This window comes from Phyllobates terribilis, unplaced genomic scaffold (genome assembly GCF_046119375.1).
Source record: "Phyllobates terribilis strain yellow unplaced genomic scaffold, ASM4611937v1 Scaffold_249__1_contigs__length_2872098, whole genome shotgun sequence".
Classification (NCBI taxonomy): Eukaryota; Metazoa; Chordata; class Amphibia; order Anura; family Dendrobatidae; genus Phyllobates; species Phyllobates terribilis.
Window position 1 is genome coordinate 1,559,521 of NW_027363009.1, and position 12,036 is coordinate 1,571,556.

Sequence of the window (12,036 nt, forward strand, 5' to 3'; positions counted from 1 at the left end):
TGTTTGAAACAAAAGCAGAAATAATTTAAATACAAATAAATATGTAAGTCGGGGACATCCCTTCCGCCGTTCATTTTATTCTTCCTCATTTTTCTCGCCTTAATTTTTCCATTTTGGAGTTCCATAAAAACATAAAGATCATCCTAGTCATTTTTTTAATTAAAACATCAGAGGGGGGGTACACCATAGCTATATACAGTATGAGGGGTAACAACACTGATTTTATAATTAAAATTTTCCCCTCCATTGTTAGGGACCTCAAACCCCAAAATGATATTTTCTTTGACATTTTTTCTATGACATTCTCCCAGCTTTGAGTTCCCACATTCTCCTCGTTAAAAACAACTCCAAGAATTTTTACATTGTCTCGTTTTATAGTGAGCTGCGGGAGTTGGGCGGTGTCCCAGGATCCCAAAGTCAGACATTCAGATCTATTTAAATTAAGTTTAAAACCGGATGCCTGGGAAAAAAAATCAATGCGCAACACCGCCCTCCGGAGGGAAGCAGGGTCCACGCACACAACCGTCACGTCATCCATGTAGCCAAAGACTCTCACATCACTGCCACCTCCGCCAGGAACAGGAACCCCTCTAATCACTTTGTCTTTTCTTATTGCGCTCAGCAGGGGCTCCATGGCGCAGATGAACAGGATGGGCGACAAGGGGCATCCCTGCTTCACTCCGGACTCAAGGGGAACTCCATCTGTTAAAAAGCCATTAAGAGAAATTTGACTAAAACAATTTTTATATAAAATCTTAATACAATTTAAAAGCATATTAGGGATACCCATTCTTTTTAAAACTCTAAAAAGAAATCTATGAGAGACTCTATCGAAAGCTTTTTCAAAATCTAGGGCTAAAAGAGCTACATTTTGACCCCGGTCTCTGGAATACCAAATTACATCCCTTAATACGTTTAAAACCTCTGAAATACTTCTGCCTGGTACACTACATACCTGCTCAGGCCGGATCAGTTTGGCAATGACACTCCTGAGCCGGTCAGCAACCACCTTAGCAAGTACCTTGTAATCAACATTTAGGAGAGTTATGGGTCTCCAATTCGCTAGAGTACTGCGGTCACCTTTTTTATATATCAAAGACACCACTCCTCTCCTCCACGAAAATGGCAACTGTTCAGAAATAAAAACTTCTTTAAAAAGCATAAAAAGGTCCTCTTTTAAAATGTCCCAAAAAGTAAGGTAAAATTCTACAGGTAGTCCGTCACACCCAGGTGCTTTACCCTTAGAGAAACTTTTAAAAACATAAAATAATTCCTCTAAAATAATATCGCGTTCTAAAAACTCCTGGTCTGTAAAATTTAACTTAAAATCGAGATCATTAAGAGCATCAGATAAAAAGGACTCATCTATACACTTTTTACTAAAAAGATGCTTATAAAAGTTAAAAGTAGCATTCAACATTCCCTGCATAGATGTTTCACCCTCTAGATTTGTGATCACTTCTCTTTTATCCATGACTTTTTTGAAGAAGAAGCGAGAGCACTTCTCCCCCTCCTCCAAGTGCTGCACTCTAGAGTTAAAAATAATCTCTTTCCCCTTTGTGTCTATGCAGTTCTGGATTTCAGTTTTTAGGCTAGCAATATCATCTCCCACCTCCACCCCTAGCTCTTTGAATTTAAAAAGTGTTTGCAGTTTGGTGTTAAGATCACTAAAATATCTTTTTTTCTCTCTAGCTTTACGTCTCCCTGCTTTTATAAAAAACATTCTGACTTTTTTTTTCAAATTTTCCCACCAGGTTACCATAGGGGCATCAGAAGGTTTTTGTCGCCGCCAGGCTTGATAGGCTTTACCAAAGTCTTGTCGAATCAGAGGGTCCTCCAGCAGGTAAGTACTTAGACGCCAGAGGCCCCTGTTGACCCTCTGTTCATCCCGGTATTCTAGGTGCACCTCCAAGCCCTTATGGTCAGAAAATATATTTGATGTTAAAACACATTTTACAGGGTTAAAATCATCTGATAGGAAAATAAAATCGATCCTGGAAGACACCCCTCTTCCGGACCACGTATAACCAGGGTCCGTCGGCAGAAGTGACCTCCACGCATCGCATAATTTAAAATCAGTTATAAAATCTTTCAATAGATGACATGACTTATCCAATTTGCGTAAAGGGTCACCCCCCGCTCGTTGTTCACTAGCACAAAGACAATTAAAATCACCCCCTACGATCAGGGGAGATGACCCAGTACAGTACAATGGCAATATCCCAAATAAATTAATTCTCTCTTGCTTATCAGGGGAAGCATAAACATTCATTACACGTAGGGTAAAACCATTAAATTTAAAATGCACTAAAACCACTCTGCCTGGTACTATTTCTGTGACAGTATTTATAGTAATATTTCTCCCACGACAGAGGAAGCCCACCCCCGCTGACTTGTTGTCATTGGAGCCAGACCAGATGGAGGGCCCCAGTCTCCAATCTGTCTTGATGTCATTATAATTTAGTGCATGTTGTATCCCGCATTCCTGTAATAAACATATGTCAAAGTCAGTGGTTTCTAAGTACTTAAATAGAGCAGCCCTACGAACTGGGCTCTTTAATGACCTCACATTCAGTGAGACAAGTCTTAATGTGGGCATTCATAGGTCAGGGTGGTGGATCTTCCATGAGGACACCTGACTCAAAGCCCTGTATGTCAAATTGCTCCAGAACATCCGGGCTAGAGGACCCAAACGACTCGATATTCTGTGAGCTGGCGGTTGCCCCCTCGTAGGTCACGGTTCCCAGCCACATTCCAGGAGACGCTGGGGCTTCGACATTCCGTCTCTTTTTCGGGGCAGACTCCACCAGGTCACTGGTGCAGTCCTCCTCTTCCTCCACCTCCTCCAGGGGGAGAGACTGGTCCATCAGGATAAGATCACCAACACAGATTCCCTGATGTTCGCCACCTAGAAGCAAAGCCCCCTCATCTGGCTGGCTAATCGCCCTGGAAGATCCTGAGGCCATCGCTGCGTGGTCCCCTGTAGCGAACCGCACAGGGGCACCACCCTCCTGCCCAACAGGATCGGTATCGGGAACCATCGACACGGAGGATACCCTCCCAGAAGGAGGACCCCTCCGCTCCGGTCCATGCGAGGTCCGCCCATCGTTAAGGGACTTCGATGCAGGGGCCGCCCCAGAGGGGCCTCCGGCTCCCTGCTCCATCCCAGCCTTCTCGCCCTTCGAACCGCCCTCCGACGCCGGCCCGCCAGTGAAGACCGGCGGGCGCGTCGGCTCAGCTGCAGAAGATGCAGCTTCTGCGTAGGTCCTGGTCCTGTTGGGGCATCCTCGGAACATGTGCCCCGCCTCACCACAAAGATTGCATTTCCTCCCAGCGGGACAGTCCTTCATTAAATGTCCGTAACAGCTGCAATTATTGCAGCGGTCTACTTTCCTGCCCGTGCAGGACGTTTGGGTATGACCCATTTGTCCACAGTTCCTGCAACATACCGGCATTCCAGGGTAAAATAAGTAGCCTCTGCTCTTACCGATCACAAATGTTGAGGGAGGGTGTAGCATTCCTCCCACTCCGCTTGGGTCCCTCTTTAGACGGGCCATGTACCTCCTCTTGCCGCACCAGAAGCCTACCGCGTTCTTCACAGTGCCCAGGTATCTCAGATCATCACAATAACGGATAAGGTAGGTCGAGATGTCTGCAGCTTCCACAAAGGGGTTCGGGAAATGCACCACGATAGGGATCTCGTCATAGGCATACAAGAGACAAAAGGTTAGTCCATCCAATTCATCTAAGTAGTTTTTCTCATTTACCTTTTGTACGAGTTGGTGACAGCATCCCTGGCTCTTGAAGGTGATGGTGTAAGTCCCCTTGTACTCATTGTCCTGGAAGCAGAATATGTCTTCCCGCCGAAACTCCAGAACTCCAAGCAGAATCCTATGGCAGATGTAGTCCAAGTTCTTCTCCGTCCTCGATCCTGCTCCAACTTCAATCCTCACGGTGTTCCGCATCCGGGCATCACCCGATGAATATGTGAGCGTTGCCGGCATCCTTCTCTCAGGAACGTACCGACTCTTCTCTCTGAAAGGCGCAAGCCTTCATGGGATCCCTTCCCGTTGCTCCCGGACTAATCCTTCCTCCCAATAGCAGCAGGGGGGTTAAGTCCCTCCGAAGAGGAACGATCCCCCCAGGCCGAGAGAAAGGGTACCAAGAGCACCTCACAGGCAAGACCACACAGGTAAACCTGATAGATCATGCCAAAAGGCCGAGAAGCGATAACCAGAATTGGTTTCCGACTACGGTGCCACCCAAGGATTCTGAAAAGTCCATTTGTGGAGATGGCCACCTGGACTCCCGTTAAGAAGACATGCTGTCAACCTCTAGATCCCTCACATGCCTGCACTTTTCGGCTTGCTGCTGCTGCAATCCACGCGTTTTAGATCTGCATAACTCCACCTCTTTTAGCACAGTACCCTCAACCCCCGGCTGTTCCCACCCGCCTCAACACCGTTGGAAGGGAGGAGAACCAATTAAGGCGGGGGGGGGGTGGAACGAGCAGCTGTCTACCCTTAGCAGGAGGGTTGCTGATTAATTACCTCTCCTGCTGCTGCTGCTGCTGGCTGTCCAGCAGCAGACTGAAGGTGGCTGCTGCTGTGCGCAGGTATATAAAGGCTCAGAGCCTATTATGACACGCGCAGCCAGCATTCCATTGCCACATTCCGTCTACTGCAGGCGGGATACCTGGATGGCTGAATGTCACTGAGAAGCTCACAGAGACCGCCATAAGCAACAGTTTAAAAGAATGCCACAGACTAATCAACCAAACTTTTTGGGTTGGTTTCTCTTTTATAGTCTGCAGGCATTAAATGAAAGAAGTCAGTGTTCCAGCAGAGGGAGACAACGTTTCAGAAAAGGCATTGTAGCAAACCAAAAAAGAAATTTTAAGTGCAGCAGAGTAACCAGCTCACATACCTGTTAGCTCAGGTGAGTTTAAAAGGCTGCTGTTGATAACAAGGGCATTTGCTAAATAGATGGTGTGTGTGCAACAATATACTGAAAGGTCAATTATATTGTGCAGCTTATCTCACCACCTGTAGTTATTTAGGTGAAAGCTCCAAAATGCTTGCCTAATATGTCTGTTTATCCAAAAGGAAGTATAGAGGGAGAGCTAGATAGATAGCATTGCATTACATTACATTACATGGCAATGCAATGCACAGTTGCTGAAGTTGAACCAAAATGAGCTTGTCATCTGGCTTCTGCAACTTTTAACATGAAAAATCCAATGAGGAGAAGAAAAGCAAAGCCAAAGAGTCCATCCCAAAATCCGACAAACAAGCAAAATGAACAAAAAGCATTGAATTCAATTCTTTCTGATTTTAGAAACTGCATTAAAGAAGGGGTGCACCGGTCCTGGAGATACTGCAATACCAGGTCAATGCGTGGAGTGGACAGAGCAAGCTCTTTTTCCATCTCCCTGTTCTAAAAATCCATTTAATATATGGTCCCCAGATAGGGGACGTATCAGATATTAAACTGATAAGAACAGATACTACACTTGATCTTAGCCAAAAGGCCGAGAAGCGATAACCAGAATTGGTTTCCGACTACGGTGCCACCCAAGGATTCTGAAAAGTCCATTTGTGGAGATGGCCACCTGGACTCCCGTTAAGAAGACATGCTGTCAACCTCTAGATCCCTCACATGCCTGCACTTTTCGGCTTGCTGCTGCTGCAATCCACGCGTTTTAGATCTGCATAACTCCACCTCTTTTAGCACAGTACCCTCAACCCCCGGCTGTTCCCACCCGCCTCAACACCGTTGGAAGGGAGGAGAACCAATTAAGGCGGGGGGGGGGGGGTGGAACGAGCAGCTGTCTACCCTTAGCAGGAGGGTTGCTGATTAATTACCTCTCCTGCTGCTGCTGCTGCTGGCTGTCCAGCAGCAGACTGAAGGTGGCTGCTGCTGTGCGCAGGTATATAAAGGCTCAGAGCCTATTATGACACGCGCAGCCAGCGTTCCATTGCCACATTCCGTCTACTGCAGGCGGGATACCTGGATGGCTGAATGTCACTGAGAAGCTCACAGAGACCGCCATAAGCAACAGTTTAAAAGAATGCCACAGACTAATCAACCAAACTTTTTGGGTTGGTTTCTCTTTTATAGTCTGCAGGCATTAAATGAAAGAAGTCAGTGTTCCAGCAGAGGGAGACAACGTTTCAGAAAAGGCATTGTAGCAAACCAAAAAAGAAATTTTAAGCGCAGCAGAGTAACCAGCTCACATACCTGTTAGCTCAGGTGAGTTTAAAAGGCTGCTGTTGATAACAAGGGCATTTGCTAAATAGATGGTGTGTGTGCAACAATATACTGAAAGGTCAATTATATTGTGCAGCTTATCTCACCACCTGTAGTTATTTAGGTGAAAGCTCCAAAATGCTTGCCTAATATGTCTGTTTATCCAAAAGGAAGTATAGAGGGAGAGCTAGATAGATAGCATTGCATTACATTACATTACATGGCAATGCAATGCACAGTTGCTGAAGTTGAACCAAAATGAGCTTGTCATCTGGCTTCTGCAACTTTTAACATGAAAAATCCAATGAGGAGAAGAAAAGCAAAGCCAAAGAGTCCATCCCAAAATCCGACAAACAAGCAAAATGAACAAAAAGCATTGAATTCAATTCTTTCTGATTTTAGAAACTGCATTAAAGAAGGGGTGCACCGGTCCTGGAGATACTGCAATACCAGGTCAATGCGTGGAGTGGACAGAGCAAGCTCTTTTTCCATCTCCCTGTTCTAAAAATCCATTTAATATATGGTCCCCAGATAGGGGACGTATCAGATATTAAACTGATAAGAACAGATACTACACTTGATCTTAGCCAAAAGGCCGAGAAGCGATAACCAGAATTGGTTTCCGACTACGGTGCCACCCAAGGATTCTGAAAAGTCCATTTGTGGAGATGGCCACCTGGACTCCCGTTAAGAAGACATGCTGTCAACCTCTAGATCCCTCACATGCCTGCACTTTTCGGCTTGCTGCTGCTGCAATCCACGCGTTTTAGATCTGCATAACTCCACCTCTTTTAGCACAGTACCCTCAACCCCCGGCTGTTCCCACCCGCCTCAACACCGTTGGAAGGGAGGAGAACCAATTAAGGCGGGGGGGGGTGGAACGAGCAGCTGTCTACCTTAGCAGGAGGGTTGCTGATTAATTACCTCTCCTGCTGCTGCTGCTGCTGGCTGTCCAGCAGCAGACTGAAGGTGGCTGCTGCTGTGCGCAGGTATATAAAGGCTCAGAGCCTATTATGACACGCGCAGCCAGCGTTCCATTGCCACATTCCGTCTACTGCAGGCGGGATACCTGGATGGCTGAATGTCACTGAGAAGCTCACAGAGACCGCCATAAGCAACAGTTTAAAAGAATGCCACAGACTAATCAACCAAACTTTTTGGGTTGGTTTCTCTTTTATAGTCTGCAGGCATTAAATGAAAGAAGTCAGTGTTCCAGCAGAGGGAGACAACGTTTCAGAAAAGGCATTGTAGCAAACCAAAAAAGAAATTTTAAGCGCAGCAGAGTAACCAGCTCACATACCTGTTAGCTCAGGTGAGTTTAAAAGGCTGCTGTTGATAACAAGGGCATTTGCTAAATAGATGGTGTGTGTGCAACAATATACTGAAAGGTCAATTATATTGTGCAGCTTATCTCACCACCTGTAGTTATTTAGGTGAAAGCTCCAAAATGCTTGCCTAATATGTCTGTTTATCCAAAAGGAAGTATAGAGGGAGAGCTAGATAGATAGCATTGCATTACATTACATTACATGGCAATGCAATGCACAGTTGCTGAAGTTGAACCAAAATGAGCTTGTCATCTGGCTTCTGCAACTTTTAACATGAAAAATCCAATGAGGAGAAGAAAAGCAAAGCCAAAGAGTCCATCCCAAAATCCGACAAACAAGCAAAATGAACAAAAAGCATTGAATTCAATTCTTTCTGATTTTAGAAACTGCATTAAAGAAGGGGTGCACCGGTCCTGGAGATACTGCAATACCAGGTCAATGCGTGGAGTGGACAGAGCAAGCTCTTTTTCCATCTCCCTGTTCTAAAAATCCATTTAATATATGGTCCCCAGATAGGGGACGTATCAGATATTAAACTGATAAGAAAAGATACTACACTTGATCTTAGCCAAAAGGCCGAGAAGCGATAACCAGAATTGGTTTCCGACTACGGTGCCACCCAAGGATTCTGAAAAGTCCATTTGTGGAGATGGCCACCTGGACTCCCGTTAAGAAGACATGCTGTCAACCTCTAGATCCCTCACATGCCTGCACTTTTCGGCTTGCTGCTGCTGCAATCCACGCGTTTTAGATCTGCATAACTCCACCTCTTTTAGCACAGTACCCTCAACCCCCGGCTGTTCCCACCCGCCTCAACACCGTTGGAAGGGAGGAGAACCAATTAAGGCGGGGGGGGGTGGAACGAGCAGCTGTCTACCCTTAGCAGGAGGGTTGCTGATTAATTACCTCTCCTGCTGCTGCTGCTGCTGGCTGTCCAGCAGCAGACTGAAGGTGGCTGCTGCTGTGCGCAGGTATATAAAGGCTCAGAGCCTATTATGACACGCGCAGCCAGCGTTCCATTGCCACATTCCGTCTACTGCAGGCGGGATACCTGGATGGCTGAATGTCACTGAGAAGCTCACAGAGACCGCCATAAGCAACAGTTTAAAAGAATGCCACAGACTAATCAACCAAACTTTTTGGGTTGGTTTCTCTTTTATAGTCTGCAGGCATTAAATGAAAGAAGTCAGTGTTCCAGCAGAGGGAGACAACGTTTCAGAAAAGGCATTGTAGCAAACCAAAAAAGAAATTTTAAGCGCAGCAGAGTAACCAGCTCACATACCTGTTAGCTCAGGTGAGTTTAAAAGGCTGCTGTTGATAACAAGGGCATTTGCTAAATAGATGGTGTGTGTGCAACAATATACTGAAAGGTCAATTATATTGTGCAGCTTATCTCACCACCTGTAGTTATTTAGGTGAAAGCTCCAAAATGCTTGCCTAATATGTCTGTTTATCCAAAAGGAAGTATAGAGGGAGAGCTAGATAGATAGCATTGCATTACATTACATTACATGGCAATGCAATGCACAGTTGCTGAAGTTGAACCAAAATGAGCTTGTCATCTGGCTTCTGCAACTTTTAACATGAAAAATCCAATGAGGAGAAGAAAAGCAAAGCCAAAGAGTCCATCCCAAAATCCGACAAACAAGCAAAATGAACAAAAAGCATTGAATTCAATTCTTTCTGATTTTAGAAACTGCATTAAAGAAGGGGTGCACCGGTCCTGGAGATACTGCAATACCAGGTCAATGCGTGGAGTGGACAGAGCAAGCTCTTTTTCCATCTCCCTGTTCTAAAAATCCATTTAATATATGGTCCCCAGATAGGGGACGTATCAGATATTAAACTGATAAGAACAGATTTTTTTTTTAATTTGGCTATCCCCCACATGGGGATAAAAACCGTTTATTTAAAATTTAACAAATTACAGAAATAAAACCATAACATCCACATTACACTTTCGGGACTTCAAAGAAAAATAAAAATTCCATCACAGCAAATTTTACAAGACTTCAAATATTCCATAGGTTAAAAAGCCATTTGCCTGCCAACGTTACATTCTTTTTCCTGTCCAATAAATAGTATATGTACATTTCACTTTTACAAAAGGCTAAAACATCATCTACTGGTAACATTTCATGTTTAAAAACAGCAATATTTCTAGCATTCCAGAGCGCTATCTTGGCACAATTCACTGTCTTCCACGCCATTATTTTTTGGTCCATTGTTGGGCATTCCAGAAGACCATATAACACTGATGCAAAATTAAAATCCTTGAGGTCCACCATTTTCTCCAGCAGGGGGATTAATCTTCTCCAGAACTCTTTAGCAAAAGCACAAGTCCATAAAAGATGCTTCACTGTCTCTTCTTCTTGACAACCTTCTCTTGGGCAGATGGCAGACCTCACAAAACCTCTTCTGTATTGGAATGCCCGGCAAGGAAGACAGTGGTGTGCGCAGCTCCAAGACATGTCTTTCTGTACATTAAAAAGATAAGGGGCGTTAATCATTTTCCATATGTGTACAGTTTTGTCATCATCATAACGTTCAATATCACACAACGTCACATCAGTACTAATTTGTTTGAGTAGTGTCTTGCTGTTACATAGATCCCCTGTCTGTTTCTTATTCAAATTAAAATCAAGAATAATTTTCTTTAAAATCTCATAATGTGCAGGTAGGTTAAAAGCATAAGGAGAGGATAAAACCGTTTCAAACCAACCAAACCTTCTCATGAGAAAACCAGTGTTAAAACGCATAAAATAGGAAAGGTAATTATCTTTAAAAAGGGTTTTAAAACAGAAACAGAAAAAAATGTATTAAAAGAAACTTATCTAAAACAGGGAAATCTTTCCCACCTTTAACCTTTGGCTTTGTCACAATTTCTCTTTTGAGTTTCTCCATTTTTGAGCCCGAAAAAAAGGTAAAACATACTTTTGTAATTCGTTTCAACAAATTTGTAGGAGGGGGGAACACCAAACTAAGATATAACAGGATAGGTAATATCACCATTTTTACAATCAGAACTTTACCTTCCATTGACAGCTTTCTCATATTCCACATGCAGATTTTCTGATTAATTTTCTGTGCTGCCGCATCCCAGCTATTAAAACCATTATTAGATTCATTAAAAGAAACACCTAAAATAGTAATGGAATCTGTAACTGCAATTGGTACATCATGTAAACTCATCCCCCCGACATTTAAAATATTACATTTAGTAAGATTAATTTTAAAACCGGAAACTGTACAAAAAGACTGAATTTGGCTTATCGTTTTTTGTATTGAAGGTACATCACATCCAAACACTGCTACATCATCCATATAGCTTACAACTTTAACTTGTAGACCGTTCCCTCCGGGTAAGGGTACTCCACATATTTGCTTATCCCGGCGTATTGTACATAAAAGGGGTTCTATAGCACATATAAAAAGCAGGGGGGACAAAGGGCAACCCTGCTTCACCCCTGATTTTAAAACTAACTCTTTTGTTTTAAAACCATTAACTAAAATCTTACTCGTACAATCATTATAAAAAGCTTTAAGAGACAATAAAAACCCACCCGGAATGCCCATTTTTTCTAAAACTTTAAAAAGATAAAAATGAGACACGCGGTCAAAAGCTTTCTCAAAATCCACCGCTAGGATTGACATCTTTGTCTTTCTGGTTTTTACATCTTCAATACAATCTTTCACCAGGTTTAAATTGTCCCAGATACTACGCCCAGGTACCCCGCATACCTGATTTGCATGAATTACTTTATGTATCACCTTTTTCAACCGATTTGCACAGATCTTAGCCATAATTTTGTAATCACTATTTAAAAGAGTTATCGGCCTCCAGTTTTTAAGATCCGTTTTGTCACCTTTTTTGTATAGTAGTGATACCTCACCTTTCTTCCATGAGTTGAGTAAAACCTTATTATTAAAAACTTCGGAAAACAAATTAAACAAATCATCTTTTAAAATATCATAAAAACTTATATAAAACTCTATGGGGATACCATCAGGGCCCGGCACTTTACCATTTTTAAAACTCTTCATGGTTTCTAAAATCTCTTCCTCACATAGAGGTTGGGATAAAAAACTTTGGGCATCAGCATCTAGGGTGGACTTGATCTCCCCCAGGAAAGTGTGTATTAAATCATGGTCTATAGTTTTTACATTAAAAAGATCATTAAAATAGACATTTACCTTATCCAATATAACGTTGATATTATTATCTCCATCTATGTTATCAATTATTGTTTTCGCCTGTTTGTTTTTCTTAAAAAAATACCTGGAACAAGTCTCATCCTCTTCTACGTGTTTTACCTTTGAACGAAAAATCAGTTCTTTTCCTTTTTGTTCCAACCACTTTGAAATTTCTCCTTTAAGACTCAATATATCATTACCTACATCCAGACCATTGTCTTTGAATTTGTACAATGTCTGTAACCTGATATTAAGAAAATTATAG

General features: G+C 43.1%; 4 non-coding genes across 4 annotated transcripts; all 4 read right to left on the bottom strand.

The window, feature by feature from the left end:
• Nucleotides 1-5,351: 5,351 nt before the first annotated feature.
• On the bottom strand, nt 5,352-5,542 carry LOC141218024 (U2 spliceosomal RNA). The gene has a single exon (XR_012286789.1). It is a non-coding gene; the product is annotated as a U2 spliceosomal RNA (small nuclear RNA).
• A 1,123-nt stretch (nt 5,543-6,665) lies between these two features.
• On the bottom strand, nt 6,666-6,856 carry LOC141218025 (U2 spliceosomal RNA). Its single transcript, XR_012286790.1, has one exon. It is a non-coding gene; the product is annotated as a U2 spliceosomal RNA (small nuclear RNA).
• Nucleotides 6,857-7,974: 1,118 nt separating this feature from the next.
• On the bottom strand, nt 7,975-8,165 carry LOC141218267 (U2 spliceosomal RNA). The gene has a single exon (XR_012287020.1). It is a non-coding gene; the product is annotated as a U2 spliceosomal RNA (small nuclear RNA).
• Nucleotides 8,166-9,284: 1,119 nt separating this feature from the next.
• LOC141218346 (U2 spliceosomal RNA) lies at nt 9,285-9,482 on the bottom strand. The gene has a single exon (XR_012287097.1). It is a non-coding gene; the product is annotated as a U2 spliceosomal RNA (small nuclear RNA).
• Between the last annotated feature and the right edge of the window lie 2,554 nt (nt 9,483-12,036).